The following is a 19,403-nucleotide window of genomic DNA, read 5'->3' as shown; positions in this document are numbered from 1 at the left end:
GTTTATTCCATTATGTAGCTAATTTGGATTGCCTTTGCGTTTTTGGTAAAAATTAATTGATGTTTGTGTGGATCTATTTCTGGACTCTATTCTGCACCACTAATCTATGTGATCATCTTTCTTTCCAATATGACTCTGAATTAATTGCTGTTTTTGTTTTTTTTTTCTTCAATATATAAGATTTGAATTCAGGTAGAGTCCTCCAGTTTTGTTCTTTTGCAAAACTCTTCTGATATTTTTAGTTCTTTTGACTTTCAATGTTGACTTTTGAATCAACTTATTAATATCTCAATAATAGGGAATTTCCTTTTACCTGTTTCTAACTTAATTCCACTGTGATCAGAAAATATACTTTGCATGAGTGAATTCTGATAAACCTATTGAGCTTTGTTTTATACTTAGAATAAGTTCAACTCTACTTTAAAGAGGCAGTCTGTTCCCAAATACATTTTGAGTGCCATCCAAACTTAGAGGCTTATCTTCCAGCACGTATCTGACGATATTCTACTGCTAACAATAAACTTTCCAGCGGCCAACCATCCTGAAGCGATCCACCTCTCCTTTTTCCTAGTCTGTCTTAGTCTGGAAGCTCTGCTGAATCTTGTCCACCTACCATGGGTGCCTCTGCTGGCATTTCAAACATCCATCTGACAGAGGAGTGGTGGCCTTACTCCTTAACACCACCTTAATACTTACGCCTTGTTATTGTTGTTAAGTGCCTTCGAATTGATTACAGGTTGGCCCAGGATCAGACAGTGTGCCATTCTGCTGTGCGTAGGGTCACTATGAGACAGTACCGACTCGATGGTACCTAACAACAACAACAACATAGCAACCCTATGTAGGGTTCCCGAGGTGTGGCTGGTAAGTTTGAACACTGCCTTGTAGTTCAAATCAGCCATGCAGTCTAGTGCTTATCCTACATTACCACACCAGGACTCCATACACACAGACATTTGTTGTTGTTAAGTGCCCTCAAGTCTGTTACCCACACATAGCGACCCTGTATAGTGTTTCCAAGGGGTGACTGGTGAGCTTGAACCACTGACCTTACCGTTCAAACAGATTTTGCAGTCCAGCGTATTAGCCCACAACGCCATGCCAGAACTCCAGACAGGACCTAGAGGGAGAATAGGTTGTGAAACCACAGTTGCAGGGCAATTAATTATTTATAATGGCACTTCTAGCCATATTTTTCCGTTCTGTGATGCAGTGTAAATCTTAACCTCTATGTCTAGGTCTAGGATTTACATTGCACCATAGAATGGAACAACATGGCTAGGAGTGCCATTATAAATAATTAACTGCCATGCAACTGTGGTTTGACAACTTATTCTCCCCTAAGCCCTCAGTATTTAGTCCCAGCTACAAATGGTTTTTCATGATTCTAACTCTCTGTTAGACACTTCTGTGGAAATTACCCTGCAAAGATGACAAGAATACATAGTCTCCCTGAAGGCAGCCTACACCCAGTGATATAGTATACAATGATCTGGCCCTCCTTTTGCAATGCTAAACAATTCTAATGAGTCATCCAAGCTGCAGAGCTACAAATGGTATTATAGCCTGGAATCTCTGGAGCTACTGAGAGTTTAGCTTCTCATTTACTCCAAATCTCTTCCTCTTATTCCCTTAAATTTATTGTTCTTAAGAGGACTCTCCATAGGCTATCTTTTCACAAATCTTTGCTTTAGTGACCAATTCCTATAGGAGTTAACTAAAGTTGTAATATGAGTAGAAAAGGTACCCCCTATTCTCTATGAAAATTTCATTCATTTCATTTTAGTCTTTCATCACAAATGATGATAAATGTGTGGAGTGTTATCTTGAGCAAAGAAAACATTGCAAATGTTTGGTCAATCTTCATTAAGAAATCACTCCACAGTTTGTACCATTCTTTAGATGCAATCAATTGATGTAAAATATTCACAGATGATGGTGACAGTTAATGTTGATGCTGCCCTCAAGTTTCCTAAACTTAATTGAACAAGACTGATCTATAAATACCTGACATATGGATACGAAATTTGAAAAAAAATTACCAGGTGAAAACAAGAGTGTTAACACATTTCTAAGAAAAACAAACATCACATGTGTAAAGGATTTTTTATTTGGTATTTTATTTTCCTTTTTCCTAAAATTATTATGTGGTGCTGTAGGATAAGCACTGGACTTCAAGGTCAGTTTGAATCATAAGGAAGGTAGTTAAAACTCACCAGTTGCTTGTCAGAAACCCTATAAAGGGTCGGTAAGAGTTGGAAATGATTTGACAGAACTTAACAACAACAAAAACAAAAATTATTATTAGAATAGATAAAATTATACTTTGAGTTACTAGATAGTTAAATGAACAAACAGAAGGGATGCCTATAGCAGTTTGCGATTATTAGTCCAATACTTGCTCTACTATTTTTTCTTAGTTTCAATAATGAGTTGTTGTTGTTAAGGACCATCGAAGCTGTTCTGACCTATATAAGATTTCAAAGGAGCTAATTAATGGTGAGCTTGAACCACAGACCTTATAGTTTCAACGGCTTTGCAGTCTGGCACATTAACCCACAGCGCCACACCAGGACAGTCTACCTAAGCAAATGATATGATTAGAATGACCATTTATGATGACAAAAATATTAGCCTGATTCCTCCCTAACATGAATTCATTTATTTAAATTGTGAGCAACTTGAATTCCATGGTATCTGTTACTTCCAAAGTCATGTTCAAATTAAAGCTAAGCAAAAATTAATATAGAACTCAATACATGTACTCTTTTGACTGTAGGATAACAATCTATTAACACCAACATTGGAATTTATGACAGTAAATTAAAAATTATATGTCAGTGTATTTGTCTTAAAAATTGCTCTTGTACAATGTAGATAGTTAAATAAATATTTAAATAAAATCTCTGATCTAAAAATATGACATTATCCTGGAATTGAAGAAGAATTAAACAATTGACCTTTAGATTTTCAGTGCAATCCAAAACAGCAAGTCCTTGAAATAATGCCCATAAATTTGTTGCAAAGATATTTATGTATATATTTATTTTTATTTTGTAACCTATTTATATATTATTAAGTGTGCTGTTTGGAAACCTAATAATAATGTTAACAAAACATTCCCAATGTTATGTGAGGGTTGTTGTTGTTGTTGTTGTTGTCAGGTGCCATCGAGTCAGAACCGACTCATAGCGACCCCATGCACATCATAACGAAACAATGTCCGATCCTGGGCCAACCTCACTACCGCCGCCACACTTGAGTCCATCAATGATGCCACCTGGCCAATCCATCTCGTTAGAGGTCTTCCTCTTTTTCTCTAACCCTCCACCTTACCCAACATGACATCCTTCTCCAACGACTGTTTCCTCCGGACAATATGTCCAAAGTATGAGAGACAAAGCTTAGCCATCCTGGCCTCCAAGGAGCACTTTGGCTGCACTTCTTCCAAAACATATCTATTGGTTCTTTTGGCAGTCCATGGCACCCTCAGTATTCTCCTCCAACACCACAACTCAAAGGCATCAGTTCTTCTACTATCTTCCTTATTCACTGTCCAGCTTTCGCATCCATATGAGGCTATTGAAAACACAATGGCCTGGGTCAGGCGCACCTTATTCCTCAAGCTGACTTCTCTGTTCTTCAATACTTTAAAAAGTTCCTGTACAGCAGATTTGCCCAGTGCAATACGTCGTCTGATGTCTTGACTGCTGCTTCCGTGAGTGTTGATAGTTGATCCAAGAAGAATGAAGTCCTTGACAACTTCAATCTTTTCTCCATTGATAAGAATGTTGTTTATTGGTCCAGTGGTGAGGATTTTTGTTTTCTTGACATTGAGATGTAATATGTGAGGGTAGATTCTAGAATTAAGAAACTACTCTATTGTGTAATCTTTTTTCAAATTTTGGTTTTCGTATTCCTTGTTGTTTTGTTTTTTCAAAATAGCCTCATGATATAAGTAAGAATTTCCTTTCTCTGTAGAATCTTCCTATATTATCAACTGAGGAATAAACATAGGCCTTGAGAAATTAAGAAGCTTGACAGTCTTGCATTCTTCCCCCCATGTATAAAACCTAAGGCTTATAAGCAGAGATTCTAGAATTCAGACCTCTTGCTTTAATTTTTATACATGGAGGAAGGCGTTTCTTAGAACCTTTCATCAATTTATTTATATTATTACACATGTAAAATAATTCAACCTCATATATATTAATGAAAAATGAAATAATGGAAAAATGAAGTGTTTATAGTATGCATTCTTGTTGTAGAGTAATAATTACTATATATTTGAGTAGTCACAAGTAGTAAGTACAACCACTTAATATTATAAAGTGATGTACATTTTTAAAAGTTTTATGAAACATACTTTTAAGTTATAACATTGAATTGCTTGCATTACCATTTTTTATTTAGTCTAATTACTGCAGTTGACTTATAAAATGTAATATGTATGCAAAAAACTATGTCCATTAGTCATGAATATAAAATTTCTCAAATGGAGTCTCCTGTGTTGTACACCCCAAATAGGCTAATGCACTTGCCACGTCTGTTCATCAGAGGCTCTTAACAGCATAAAGTCAACTGTGCATTTAAGCTAGAGTATGAATTCCAGGATAAGTCCATCTGTCTAAAGAAATAAGAACATTTCAAATTATTTCTTTAAACTGAAGTGATGGGTGTGAATGTTTAAGATATTATGGATTATTAAAAGCATATGATTTTTAACACACTGCTTTCCAATTACTATATTAAAATTTTTTTGAGAAAATTATTTATCTCAGGGTATTATTATTATTATCAAAGTAGCATTAACATTAAAGTGTTTCAGGATGAGAATAAGGTAACTACAGCCATGAACAAAAGCATCAAAAGGATAATGATAAAAACAAAAACTCAGTATACTTGTGTAATTTAAAGATACATGTATGAATTGCTTTGAGTAAAATGTATGTGTTGTCAAAATCAAATAGAAAGATCATTACATTATATCTAATTCAGTTAAACATGGTAATTTCTTTTTAGCAAGAATTTTACATCCTAGCACACGTTTCTATGAAAACCTACAAAATGTCTTGTTACATTTTTAAAATTATGTATATTTAAAATGTTGTTGTAAAGTGCAATCCAGTTGATTCTGACCCATTGTGACCTTGTATTGGGTTTCCAAGGACCAGCTGGTGAACTTGAACCACTGACCTTACAGTTCAAATAACTTTGCAGTCTGACACATTAGCCCACAGAGCCACAACAGGACTCCATATTTAAAATAGTGAGAAATAAAATAAATGACATTATTCATAACTGAACTCAACAGAGCTATTCTCTAAACAGAGAAGAGTATTTTATTTCAGGTATGGAGGAGAAGTGCAAATTAATGAAAATTAAGAGAGAAAAAATATTCACAGTATAAGCTAAATAACCATTTGCCCTCTGATTTGTTGTGGCAAAAATGAATACTTTCTCCACTTCTAATTTTCTTTGGGATTACAGGATCAGTATTTAAATGAAAAGGAAAAGGGAACTGTTAAAAACTGTTTACAAGGTACAAGTGAAGGAACAAATTGGAGGGGACAGGTAGGCTAATGAGAAAGCAGAAATTAGTCCAAAGAAAATTGTGAGCACATAAAGTATTTTTCTTTCTTAATCTTTAGAGTTTAATGAAAGGTGGTTCATGCAATTAGAAGCATCATTTAGGTTCACAGAAAGGTGCACAAATATAGATTTGCAGTAGTAGCAGGCAATTTACCTACACCTCTGAAAAGTATCCTATTTCTTTGCATGTGCAATTTTGTGCATCCAAAATCTTAATTATAACCTAAAACACTCTCTTTGGAAAAGCATCCCCTATGTTTAAAAAGCCAAGGTTCTCCAGCTATAATTCAAAAAAAATGTTTTCTTCATTGTTTTTAATCTACTCTACCTCTCTGAAAAAATAGTCTGTACAGAATAAGCATTTTAACGGCTGTAAAGTGAAATAACTACTAGTTTATTAGATATTAATCATATTTAAAGTGACACTATTGACTCAAAGGTAACAGATTTTGTATTAGATATTTTAAATACTTATAATATCTCTAAATTATATTAATATCTTAACCTTCAAATTATGCATTCAGTTTCCTTACCAGTCCTACTTGCTGAAACCTCATGTCCTTACAATTTTAGTCTTTATCACTTCCAAAAATGATTACTTATGATAAAGAGACAATATATTTTATACTGAAAGCTCTCTGGTTTGGTTATCACTTGGTAGTGTTAATATATACTTTTGATATGTGTATAAGAGTAAATATTAAAATTTGTTATATAATGACAATGCTTACTGACTATTTTGCAACTCTCATATACATTTAAAAATTATACTTAGATCACCTTTATAAATAAGAACAAGAAATCGGTTATTACAGAGAAGAATGAAATGAGACAAAAAGGTTGAATAAAGTTAGGCACATCTATTTTCTTTTAAATCTAGTGCTGCTTTAACAAACAAATTAATTCTCTCACAATTTAGGAGTCAAAATTCAGGGAAAGTCTTTTTCTTTCTGTTTCTCTGGGGGAAGGTATTTAGCAACAACAACAACAAATCAAGTGAGCAGAGATCAGAGGGACCTCTGTAGCACAAAGCAAGAAGAACCAGAAGTGGAGTACATCGTTTGGGCCCGGAGTCTCTGTGCTGAGAACTTCCTATCTTTGTGCACCCTTAGGAAAACTGATGACAAGACACATGGAGATCTCCATGGGAAACCAGGCCTGCAGATATCGTAAGGAATAAGTATCTTCCCTAGGGCATGTATTAAGTTCATTAATGCTGTTTTGTTAAGTGCCATCAAGGGTCAATGAGCAAGGGAGCAACTCAGTATAGGGTTTCTGAGGCTGTAAATATTTCCTGGAGCAGAAAGCCTCATGTTTCTTCTGTGGAGCATCAGGGCTGGGATGTGCTGGAATCACTGACCTTGTGGTTCTCAGTCCCTCTGCTTGCTTTTCAATCTTTTATCTCTCAAACAAGATTGACTCAAGGTGCAATCTAATCCTATAGAATGTATTCTGCTTCATTAACATAACTGCCTTTAATCCTGCTTCATTAGCATTATAGAGGTTAGGATTTACAACTCATAAGATATTACATCAGATTACATGTTGGAGGAAAATGACATAATACTGAGAATCCAGACTTCACCAAATTCACTCATACCATTGGGAAACATAATTTTATCCATAACACCTATGATGTGTGTGATGCTTTAAACTGAGACAGAACGTTATGTTTTTAAATAGAAATAAACAAATAAGCAAACAATAGGCAGCAAACTAGAATTTACAAGGTGAATTAACATTCTAGTTTGCTTGAGACAGTCATTGTTTATTCTGCTACCTGCTTCACAATGGCATCTTAAATATAGGCACTGAACATTGAGGGTGAAACAAAATGTGAAGATCAGTAGTACTGTATTTTAGAACAGAAACAGCCAGATTTTGGGTAGGTATACAAATCATTTCATCGATAAATCCAAGTTAGATATTCTCTATTCTCAGATCCTATACATTCAAATAATAATAATAATAATTCTAAAGGCACACTTTGAGGAGCTATACAAATAAATGTGATTTTATCAAATTCTGAAGAAAAAAATCATAGCCAAACTCAAATAGAATAAAAAAAGTGAAGAGAAACATTAAATAAATGAAATTGTGTACTGTGTAGTAAAACATAATGCACAGTCCTAACACTGAATACAGTGACAATAAGATATGAAGAGACTGATAGGACAAAAAAAGAGTGTTCAAAATTAAATGTTTTATAAAGGAATGTTCATGAAATAATATTCTTACAATAAGTGGAGTAAGATGAAATATTTAATACACAGTTGGGGAACAAATGGTTTACTGAAAAAGAAAAAGTTGAATCTCCTTTCTGTACAGAGGTGAATTATAAAACTGTGCATGTATAAAAGCATGATATATTTGTCCTTGAATGTATTGAATCAAAAAGTGAAAAGAAGACAATTTTGACTGCTTTAAAATTAAAAACTTGAGATTAAACATTGACACAAATAAACTTAGGAAATGAGTGACATGATGGGAGACAGTGTTTGCAATATCTAACTAAAAGTGAAGCATAATTAGCACATACACAGAAAAGAAGAAGAAGAGACAGGAATCCCAATAGCACAAAATGAGTAAAAAGTGAAACTTGGATGAGTAAAAGTATATGGAATGATGCTCTGTATAGAATGCCCCCTGAAGCAAGAGATACTAATACAGCCTCTTGACCTCTTCAAAAATGTTAAGGCTGATCAAATAATACACCCATTGGTGACGATTACCAGTGACAGTCGTTGTTGTCAAGTACCACCGAGTAGGTTCTGACTCATCATGACCCTGTATAGGGTTTTCAAGGAGCAGCTGGTGAGTTTGAACTGCTGACCTTGTAGTTCAAACCGACTTATGGTTGAGTGCTTATTCTACAGCGTCACACCAGTGACAGTTGTTGTTGTTATGTGCTGTGCAGTCGGTTCCGACTCAAAGCGACCCTGTACAGGGTTTCCGAGGCTGTTACTCTTTACCGGAGCAGAAAGTCTCATCTTTCTCCCGCGAAACAGCTGGTAGTTTCGAACTGCTGACCTTGCGGTTAGCAGTCCGATTCTTAACCACTACGCTAGTAGTCAGTACTTCATAGAATTGATATATGCACGCAGTATGTCCTTACTCAGGAATGAAAATCTACTGACAATGTTAATCAATCAGATGGTTCAATAGGCTCTATTTTTATTTTGTATACTTTTAAAAAATCATCAAAGGTTAAGAAAAGCAAGCACAGTATTTTTTGTTTGTATGTTTTAAAGCAGTAAAATCGAATTTTGAGGTTCACTTTTTTTAATAGCTAATTGGAGTCCTGGTGTGATGCTTTGGATAAGCTAATGAAAAGGATATCAGTTAAAACTCACCATCCATTCCTTAATAACCCTAGAAAGAATCCGGGTTAGATGGAAATGACTTGAGGACATTTAACACCATTTCAAAATTAGTAACACGTGCTACATTAAATATTACAACTAAACCGATTAACCATATCTTTAATTGCTTATTTTGCAAAACTTGTCAAGATATTCAATACTCTGACATATGAATATAGATTCTTGTCAAATGTATATTTAAAAAATATATAGATGAGAAGAGATGACTCATTAATTCAAAATATTTATTATCAACTTTTCATTTTTGCTATTTTTATGTTATTTTCTCTTTCCTTTTACTTCCTTCCATTTTTTTTTTTTTTCAATTTGGTAAATATTCCCAGAGATTTGTCAACATAATCATCTTTTTAAAGAGATAGCAATCATTTTTAATTGTTTTAAAATTATTTCAACTCACCTTCTTCATTTCCTTCTATCTACAAGGAGTCCTGGTGTGGAGCTGTAGGAATAAGTACTCGACCACAGGGTCGGTTTGAACCACAAGATCTAATTGAACTGCATGATTGGGGAGGTTCAAATTCACCACCACTCCTTGGCAGCCCTATGCTGGACCCTCTCCCACAGCACTTAACAAAAACAACAAGGATTTAATCTGCCTTTTTGTTGTTTTTAATGTGTTCTGCTTTTGCTTTTTTTTTTTTTTCCTTTTTATCTCCCTACTTAAATTGGATGCTTATTTAATTTATCAAAGACTATTTTTCTACTGTAGTCCTTGTGTGGCGCTGTGGATTAATGCTCTAGACTGCAAGGTCAGTTTGAACTTCAAGGTGGGTGGTTCAAGCTCTCTAGCCGCTCCTCAGAAATCCTATAGAGGGTTGCTATGGGTTCGAACAAACTGGACTCCACTCAACAAAACAATATCATTATTCTACTAAATATTCCTTTAATTGTAATACTGTTGGATCCTAAAGTGCAGTGGTATTTTCAATGTATCATTTAATTGTTTTCTATAGTCCATTGTACTGTCTTATTTGATCCATTAGTCTTTTTAGAAATGTGTTTCCAAGTATGCAAATATGAGGGCTTTCAGTGTTCTTATTATTTATTACTAACTTGTATTAAGATAAGAAAACATAGTCTGTGATAAACCAGTTTTGACATTGCTTGAGATTTAATTTCTGCCCTAGAACACCATCCATTTCCATAAATGCTACCTATGTACTTGAAAAAAATCAAATAGCATACCGTGAACGGTTATACTACTCCAGAATTCTACCTTATTTCAATTATTTTCAATTGAAGTATAACATATTTATAGAAAGTGAATAAATCATATAGTTGAATATATTATTAAAACTGAAGACATATCAAAATCAACAGCCATGTCAAGAAACAAAATTTTTCCAACACTCTGTGACCTTTTCTGTTATGATGCCTTGAAGGGTTACCATAATTCCAAATGGTATCGCCATATATTAGTTTGCCCTGCTTTTTAATCCTATAGAAAATCTTCATACTACAGTGTATACTCCTTGTTGCCAGCTTCTTCAGTTCAATATTAAAATTGTGGGACATATACATATTTACACAATTATTCAAATTGTTCATTCTATACATTACACAAAATTGTTGAAGAAATAGTAGCTACTGTTAATGTTGTCAAGTGCCATTGAGTTAGTTCCTATTTACAGAGACCAGGGATAGGGTGCAGAGGAGCAGCTGAAGAGCTTGACTTGCCAATCTTGCGGTTTAAATCACCTTTGAGGTCGAGTGCTTATTCTGTGTTGCCACACCAGGACTCCAGTAGCTACTGTTAGTAATGATTTTATTTTCCTTTTTCTTTGAAATTTCATCCTATCTCCTTCTCTTTTTTTCATACACATAGTATCATGTTCCCTTTTTTCTTGATTTACTCTTTTGTCCAAACCAAATGTGCTGCCATCAAGTTAATTCTAACTCAGTAGCGACTGTTTAGGACTGAGTAAAACTGCTCTATAGGGTTTCTGTAAGGGTGAAGAAATAAAACATGGCTACAAGTTCTTTATAAGAACAGAAATTGGGTAGAATTAAATAAAAAGCAGCTTCAAAAGGTTTGTGGAAAAATGGAATGAAAAGATAATGGAATTTTTCCATAAAATTTTAAAACCCTGTCATATAGTATGATCAGGAAGCAAGATATTTTGTGAAGGTCATCTAAATATCAGTATCCATAGACTTTTTTACTGAGAGCTTTCAATCTTTCAGAGAATATTCTAACTGCATTGAATAAATGCTTCTGTCTGTGCTCTTATCTTCTTTGAGATAGTTTTTCTTTAACACCCTATTTTCTCTTCAGTGGTTAAATTCTGACATTTACTGTGTCTGTTCCTCCAAATCCAGAGATTTCTGCTTTATTTTATCTAGTTTACAAAATTCTATCTTGGAATAATCTGAGTGAGGAAAATACCCAGGTCTCAGCAATGTGGTGACTTTCTGATGGTCTAACTTCCTCTATCTTTGAATCAACTTCCTGGCTTTTTACTACTAGCTCTCATCTTTTCTTTCCAAAGTACCTTGTGCCATTACTTTTGTACATTTTTCATGGAATTTTCAGGAACCAGACTCATAGCCATCTAGTTGATACTTACTAATGGTAATCTTATTGTGTGACATAGTAGAACTATAACATAGAGTTATAACATAATGTTTATTGTTGTTGTTAAGTTCCATTGACATAGTAGAACTATAACATAGTGGTATAACATTCTGCTTCCATAATGTTGATTGTTGTTGTTAAGTTTCGTTGAGTCATTTCTGACTCACTGCGACCCTGTATAGGGTTTCCAAAGAGCAGCTGGTGTGTTTAAACCACTGAGCATAAAGTTTAGAACCTTGGAAACACTATGGAGCAGTTATACTTAGTCCAAAAGAATTGCCATAAGTAGAAATCAACTAGAGAGTAATGAGTTGCCTTCTTTTGTTTTTGTTTTGAATGTTTGTACAAGCTCTTTCTTTGAGCCTCTGAGTGGTTTAGACCATCAAATTTTAGGTTAGAATTCCAGTTCAAGTCCCTTGCACCACCCAGGAACTTAGTTTTCAGAGATACTGTTTTTGTTTCTGAGGGCATTCTGGTGGTGTTGGGGATAAACACTGGGCTGCTAGCCACAGATTGGCAGTTCAAATCACCAGCCACCCATCAGTGGAAGATAAAGTTATTTAGTCCCATAAATTTAATTCTCAGAAACCCTGTGGAGCAGTTCTATTCTATCCTACAGGGTGTCTATGAGTCAGAATGGACTCAAAAACATTGAATTTGGTTTGGGTTTCGGTAGGTCTTGTTTGTCATTGATGACACCCTCTACTGACAGAGTTTCACTGTACTTACTCTTAAGTCGTTTGCTGCACTTTCCATTTCTAACTATTGTGCTCCCACTTTCACTGAATGTAGGTTATTGACATGTTATCTCTTTATTTTATATGATTCCCATTGAAGAGAGCACACATTCTTTACATTTGCATCTTAAGACACTATGGTGCTATAGAATGAGCCCTGCATTGTTAATTCTATTTAGTATTTTAATTTTGACATTTACTCTGTCTTTTTCTCCAAATTGCATTCAAGAAAACTTGTATACTTAATTATACTGGGTTGCATTTTCTACTCAAAACTTGTTTGGGAAATATGGTATAGGACTCAAAATTTCAAGTATTTTACTGAAAATTATTACTAATCATCCGTATTTTGTTCATCCATGAATTATATCCAATTACTTTCATTATGGCTAAACGTGTAATATTCTCTGGTTAAGATGATAGGAACATTCCTTAAACACACACATATTCAAATATAAATAAAATAATAATAATTTTAATATATTTCCTTGGTTTTGTGTTTTTATAGTCTTCCTATAGTGCACAGTTAACATGTTTTATGATTTCATGCATATCTAACCACAATTGAGGGTCTTACAGAGCTAGAAAGGGAAAACAAATGCAGATCCTAGAAAGCACTAGATCATTTTACTCTCCTGCTGTGTTTCAAATCTATCTAAAGCAAATTACACTTTAAAGAAAAATTGTAGTACTTTGGTTTGCTAGTTTAAAAAAGTGGCAAGAATTTTATGTTCAGATAGCTTATCATTTAAATGCATTATTTGCTTTCCTTCCTACCAATCAACCATTGCAAAAAATTCTAAATACATCGATTTGTTAAAATGCCCAAACTGCATGCTAGATAGAAGATATATATTTATAAATATAATATTTGCATATTTATGGTTGTTGAATTACTTTATATTATCAGAGAGCACACAAAAACAGAGTTGATCTTTTCTGTTGTTAACAATTTAGGAATTCAACATCTTCTAATAAATATTTCACTGATTATCTCTGAAATCTCAGCTTTCTAAACTGTTGCCCAGTATGTAATGCTTAAAACTTAAAAAGCTTATTTATTGTGTCTTGAAGGTTTTTAATTAAAACTATTGCCGTACTAATTTTATCCTAGATAATATATTTAAGAAGATAATGTAAACATAGGAATATATAAGTATGTTTCTAATAAAAATAATTAAATTTTAATCCTATATTTATGTTTATAAAATTTCAGCCTTCTTTAGGAATATATTATCATTAAGGTTATAGTGATGTATTGAATTAGGCAAATGGGCTGCAAAAGTTCTCTTTAAAGTGTTCAAGAGCAATGTTATCATTTTGAGGACTAAAGTGCACCTGACCCAACCATGTGAAAGTTGAAAAGTGGATAAGGAAGACCATAGAAGAATCAGTACATTTGAATCATAGTGTTGGGGGAAAATATTAAAAGCACTATGGACTGCAAGAAGAACAATCAAATCTGATTTGGCAGAACCACAGCCAGAATGCCCCTTAGAAGCCAGGATGATAAGACTTCCTCTATCATATATTTCAGACCTATTATCAGGAGGGACCAGTCCCTGGAGAGGGACATTATGCTTGATAAAGTGGAGGGCCATTGTAAAAGAAGAAGATATCCAATGAAATGGATTGACACAATGGCAGGAGAAATGGGCTCAAATGTGACAAAAATGGTGAAGATGGAGCAGGACCGAGCAGTGATTTGTGCTGCTATGCATAAGATCATTTTTAATCACAACTAACTTGATGGCACCTGACAACAACAAGTCCTCGTGTGATGCTGTAGGATAAAGCACTGGTCCGCAAGGTCAGCTAGGCAGCTCCAATTCACCAGCTGCTCCTTGAAAACCCTTTGGAGGGTTGCTATGAGTCACAAGTGACTAGGCAGCACTTAACGACAACAACAAAGTTGCAAACACTCAAAAAAGAACTAAGAAGACCTATCAACATAATAAAAACATCTTTATTGTATAGAAAACGTCTGTAATTCTTGATGCTATATAATCCATACTTCTGGGCGATGGAAAAATAATTCTGTTTACCATATCTTCATACTTAGGGATATGCCTGAAATTCATTCTTTTTATATTTGAAGAACAGCTTGTTACTGCAATTTAAACCATTTCAAAATTTGTACTCAAAGCAAAATTTTATAATATAGTTACTGAGAGAATAAAAAAAGGTTTAGTAGTAAAAATGCTGATGTGTCCATAGCTAGACTGATGCAAACAGACATTGCTATAATAAAACAGAGTTTTATTAAGCACTTAATTAATTACCACATTACAATGATAGGACTCCAACTCATAAAAAATGACTTATGAGGATAGAGGCTCCTTTTGCTGTGTTAACTGAAAATGCAAGCTGTACACACTATTTAATTAAGAAAGTGTAATCAAGCAATAGATAGTGTGAGTATCCAGTTTAAAAGTAAAACATGCAGGTATGAAGGGGTAAAAATTAAAAATTGATCCATATTTGAGAGTGCTATTCACTGAAAATCTCGACTAAGCTTAAGTTTATGTATCAAAGTGAAACCACAAAGTGCCCCAAGGTATCATTCTGGAGATTGAATTTATTTTTAATTTTCTATTTAGTATTGCATTTAGAACTTGCATACAGTGTACCTTGTTGCAGACCATATACTTAGTGTCACTTACGACAATTTTTGTTCAAATATAACTAATTAAAAGGAGCTCTGGTAGCGGAGTGGTTACGAATCGGGCTGCGAACCACAAGGTCAGCGGTTCGAAACTACCAGCTGCTCCGTGGGAGAAAGATGAGGCTTTCTACTCCAGTAAAGATTTACACCCTCGGAAACCCTATATAGGGTCGCTTTGGGTTGGAACCGACTCGATGGTACATAACAACAACAACAATAACAATAACTAATTAATAAGAAATATTTAACTCTTCATTCAATTGCACATATTGCAGTATGAACTTTATATGAATTAACATTTAGGTCTCTCAAAAACCTTTTTAGGTCATTCCAATTTTACAAAAATTGGAAATATTAAATAATTTCTTCTAGAGGCACAAAACATTTAGTGTAGGAGATAGCTTTTCAACAGAGTCTATATGTACGGTTTCACAGCCTGTGCTTTGAAATCTTATGCACACTATCATTCTTTTTATGCAAATGTTGTTGTTGTTGTGTGCCATTGAGTTGATTCCAATGGAGCCCACTGCTTCTGCCACTGTACCAATCCATTTTCTTGGGGTGCTTTCTCTTTCACACTGACCTACTGCTTTACAAAGCATGGTGTCATTTCCCATGGGCTGGTCTCTTCAGATAATATGCCCCAAGTTAGAATGATGAAAGCCTCGTCATCCTGGTTTCTAAGGAGCATTCGGGCTGTACTTATTTCAAGAAAATTTGTTTGTCCTTCTGACAGTCCATGGTACTTTTAGTATTTTTCTCCAACACCATAACTCAATGCATCAATTCTTCTACCGTCTTCTTTATTCATTGCCCAACTTTTACATGCTTTTGAGGCTATCACAAATACCGTGACTCAGGTAAAATGCCCCTTAGTTCTCAAACAGACATCTTTGCTCTTGAACACTTTAAAGAAGTCTTCTGAAGCACATTTGCTTAATACAATCTGCCATTTGATTTCTTGTCTGCTGCCTCCCTGAGTGTTGATAGTAGATATAAGCAAAATGAAGTATTTGACATCTTGAATCTTTTCTCCATTTATCATGTTATTTATTGGTCCATGGGTGAGGATTTTTGTTTTCTTTACATTAAAGTATAACCCATACTAAGGCTGTGGTCTTTGGTCTTCTCAGTAAGTATTTCAGGTCCTCTTCACTTTCAGCAAGCAAGATTTGTCATCTGGATATCAAAGGTGGTTAATGAGTCTTCCTAAAATCCTGGTGCCACATTACTCATTACATAATACACCTTCTCTGATTATCTTCTCAGCATACAAATTTGAATAAATACAGTGAAAGAATACAACCCTGGCACATGCTTTTCCTGGATATAAACCACTCACCGTCCTCTTGTTCTATTCGTCTATGTACAAGTTCCTCATAAGCACAATTAAGTTTTCTGGAATACCCATTCTTCACAATGTTATCTATATCTTGTCATGATCTACACAGTTGAACACTTTTGCATAGTCAATAAAGCCAGATAAACATATTTCTGATATTCTCTGCTTTCAGCCAAAATCCATTTGATGCCAGTAATGTTGCTCATTCTACATCCTCTTCTGATAGTAGATTGTAATGTTACAGTCCTTTAAAAATGATCTCCAGAAAAATTTTGCTTGCATGTGATATTGATGTTATTATCAAATGATTGCTGTAATCTGTTATGTCACCTCTCTTTGGGATGGGAACAAATATGGATATTTTCCAATAAGTTGGCCAGCTCTTTCAAAATTCTTGGCGTAGAACAGTGAGTGCCTCCAGTGCTGAATGAGTTTGTTGAAAGATTTCAATTTGTATTCCATCAATTTCAGGTGCCTTGTTCTTTGCCAGTGCCTTCAGTGGACCTTGTGTTTCTTCCTTCAGTACTACTGGCTCTTTATTATACACTACTAGATTCGTTTTGGAAGAAGTGCAGCCAGAGTGCTCCTTGGAGGCTAAGATGGCCAAACTTGGTCTCTCAAACGTCATACATATTGTCAGGAGGGACCAGTTACTGGAGAAGGATATCATGTTTGGTAAGGTGGAAGGTCATAGAAAAAGAAGAAGACCTCCAACACGATGGATTGGCCAAGTGGTAGCATTGATGGACTCAAGTGTGACAACAGTAGTGAGCTTGGCCCAGAATCGGGCAGAGTTTCATTCTGCTGTGCATACAGTCGCTATGGGTTGGTACCGACTCGACGGCACCTAAAAAACCTCTTGAAATGGTTAAACATCATCCATCTTCTTTCGATGCTTTCAATATTATGCCCATAGAATCCTTTAGTATTGCTAGTCAAGGCTTGAATCTTGCCCTCAGTTCTTTCAGCTTGAGGAATGCTGAGCTTGTTCTTCACCTTTGGTTTTCTAATTCCAGGTCTTTGCATATTTAATGAAAACAATTGGCTTTCTCTTATCAATCTGTCCTTTGAAAATTTCAGTTCAGTTCTCTTAATTCTGCTTTCTTCCATTTGCTTTAGCATCTCTACTTTGGAAAACAAGTTTCAGAGTACCTTCTGACAACTGTTCTGGTCTTTTCCTTTTTTTCTGTCTTCTTAATGAACTTTTGCTTATGGTTTAGTTGATGTCATATCATAAGTCCTCAGATCTTTTGTCGTTAGTGTCTAATGCACCAAATCTGTTCTTAAGATGATCTCTAATTTCAGGTGAGATATGTTCAAGGTCATATTTTGACTTTTGTCAACTTGTTTTCATTTTCTTCATCTTCAGCCTGCACTTGCATGTGTACAATTTATGGTCTGTTTCAGTCTGCTATGGCCTTACCTTTGACTTTTCCACTGTCTCTTCCCACAGATGTAGTCCATTTTATATCTGTCTAATCCACCTGGTAAGGTCCATGTTTATAGTCATCTTTCATGATGTTTTAAAAAAGGTTGTTACAATAAGTAAGTTATGGGACTTGCAAAATTCTATTATACAATCTCTAATGTTGTTTCTATCATCAAAGCCATATTTTCCAGCTATTGATCCTTTCTCTTTGTTTCTAACATTTGCATTACAATTACCAACAATTATCAATACATCTTGATTGCATGTTTGATCAATTTTAGACTGAAAAAGTCAGTAGAATTTTTCAATTTCATCATCACAGACTTCAGTGGTTCGTGTGTAAATTTGAATAATAGCAGTATTAACTGGTCTTTTTTGCAGGTATATGGATGTTACCCAGTCACAGATAGCTTGCTACTTCAAGATAGATCTTGAAATGTTCTTTTTGATGATGAATATGATGCCATTCCTCTTCATTTTGTCATTCCTGGCATAGTATACCATATGATTATCAGATTCAAAATGGCAAATGCCAGTCTATTTCATCTAACCAATGCCTAGAATATTAATCTTTATGCATTCCATTTCACTTTAGATAACTTTCAATTCACCCATATATATACTTCGTACACAGAAGCGTAATGGTTATGAATCGGGCTGTTAATCTCAAGGTCAGTAGTTTGAAACTTCCAGCAGTTCCGCAGGAGAAAGATGAGGCTTTCTGCTCCCATAAAGATTTACAGCCTCAAAAACCCAGTGCAGGGTCGCTATGGGTTGGAACCCACGAGACAGCACTTAATAACAACAACATACTTTGTACATTCCATATTCTGATTATTAAAGGATGGTTACAACTGTGTCCTCATCAGTTTGGGTTGTTCCCCACCAGCCAATGAAGGTCACAAAAGCTTTACTACATTTGTGCCACTACGGTCAACCTTACTTTGAGGAGGCAGCCTTTCCCCAATCATATTCTGAGTGCCTACCAAACTGAAGGGCTCATTTTCTATCGCTATATCTGACAATACTTTGTTGCTATTCATAATATTTCAATATTCAATATTATTGTGCCATCTGACAGTGCTCCATAACTATTCATAAGGTTTTCAGTGGCTAAACATTTCAAAGCAGTCTGCTTCTCCTTACTTATCTGTCTTACTCTGGAAGCTCAGCTGAAACCTGTGCACTATGGGCAACTCTACTGATACTTAAAATACTGGTGGCATAGCTTTCAGCATCACAACAAGAAGTAAGCCACCACTGTGTGACAAACTGACAGGCAAGTGGTCTGAAGAATTTGGTAGAATTCTTCAATTCCTTCATCACTGGCTTTAGCAACCCTGTATAGTGTTTCCATGGAGAGACTAGTGGATTTGAACCACCTACCTGTGGTTTACAGTCCAGTACTTATCCTACAGTGCCACACCATATGTGTAGCAATAATTTGCAACTCTTAGTGGACACAGAAAGCCACATCTTTCTCTTATGGAGCAGCTGGTGGATTCTAACTGACTTGTGGCTTCCAGACCAGTGTTTATCCTACAGAAAGTTCCCCTCAAAGACACCAGCCACTTTGAGGAAACCCTATACAGGGTCGCTAGGTGTCAGAACTGACTCAACAGCACTAAATAACATACATATATATTGTTGTTGTTGCTGTTAAGTGCAATGGAGTTAGTT

Source organism: Chrysochloris asiatica, unplaced genomic scaffold, assembly GCF_000296735.1.
Source record: "Chrysochloris asiatica unplaced genomic scaffold, ChrAsi1.0 scaffold00022, whole genome shotgun sequence".
Taxonomy (NCBI): Eukaryota; Metazoa; Chordata; class Mammalia; order Afrosoricida; family Chrysochloridae; genus Chrysochloris; species Chrysochloris asiatica.
The sequence above is the reverse complement of the archived record's forward strand: the minus strand, read 5'-3'. Positions refer to the sequence as shown.